Below are 964 nucleotides of genomic sequence, written 5' to 3'. Positions count from 1 at the left end.
GCGGGGGGTCTGCTTCTCCCTCTGACCCTCCCCACTCTCATGTGGTCTCTCTCATTCTCTCTCTCTCAAATAAATAAATCTTTTTAAAAAATAGGAATATAAATTTAAGCCATATTTTTAAAAAGTCATGTATTTAATTATGACACACTATGCACATCACTTATAACATTCCATTATACAGAATTCCATCTGTCTGCTCATTTATTCACATTCAAAAAATATTAAATTGCTTCTTCCAAGCAAGACTTTATTCTAGGTGTTCCAGGAGATGGACAATTACGTTTCCTAACATCCAGTAGCTTATAATGATGCAGGGGCTTTAAAATGAATATTTAAATAAGAATGAAATTTTAAATTGTAGAATCTGATACAAAGATTGAGTAGATATTTTTAAAAACTGTAATATAAAAGATTTCTGAAATTGGACATTTTACCATATGGGTATGAAGAGCCTCTGCTTCTAGAGCTGATTATTATTTTAGGCAAAACATGTATTCTTCACTTAGATAAAGTTTTAACTATACTCTTAACGGAATTATTTTGAAAACACAGTGGAATACCTTTGCAATATAAATTTTGAGAAACAATTTAAATTTCTGAATTTCCACAATTTCTAATATTATTTTAGTCTAAATGTACAACAAAGGATAAAAATAGAGAAAAAAGTCTTTTGTAAAACTATATATTACCAAGGAAAAAATGTCCGCAATAATTGAATCCACTAAAGTATTATAAATGTCATATTAAGAAAGAAAGAAAGAAAGAAAAGTCATGTTAAGATAACTTAAAACTCACAGAAAAATCCTTATCCTTGACCAAATATCTTATTTCCTCCATTATGGAAAAGCTTTTCCCAATATAATTTTCCTGTCATTATGTATTATGTATTTTCCAGCCCATTTTTTTCAGCCTCCACCTTCAGTATTTACCAGAGTAAAAAAAAAAAAAAAAAAAAAAAAAAAAA

General features: G+C 28.4%; 1 protein-coding gene across 1 annotated transcript in view; it reads right to left on the bottom strand.

The window, feature by feature from the left end:
* The window catches only part of LOC123323753 (ankyrin repeat domain-containing protein 26-like), a gene marked incomplete at its 5' end in the record, with an annotated part of 23,741 nt that overhangs the window by 1,418 nt on the left and 21,359 nt on the right, over positions 1-964 (bottom strand). The window lies entirely within an intron of this gene.

The sequence above is a fragment of the Neomonachus schauinslandi genome, unplaced genomic scaffold (assembly GCF_002201575.2).
Source record: "Neomonachus schauinslandi unplaced genomic scaffold, ASM220157v2 HiC_scaffold_646, whole genome shotgun sequence".
NCBI lineage: Eukaryota > Metazoa > Chordata > Mammalia > Carnivora > Phocidae > Neomonachus > Neomonachus schauinslandi.
The sequence above is the reverse complement of the archived record's forward strand: the minus strand, read 5'-3'. Positions and strand labels throughout refer to the sequence as shown.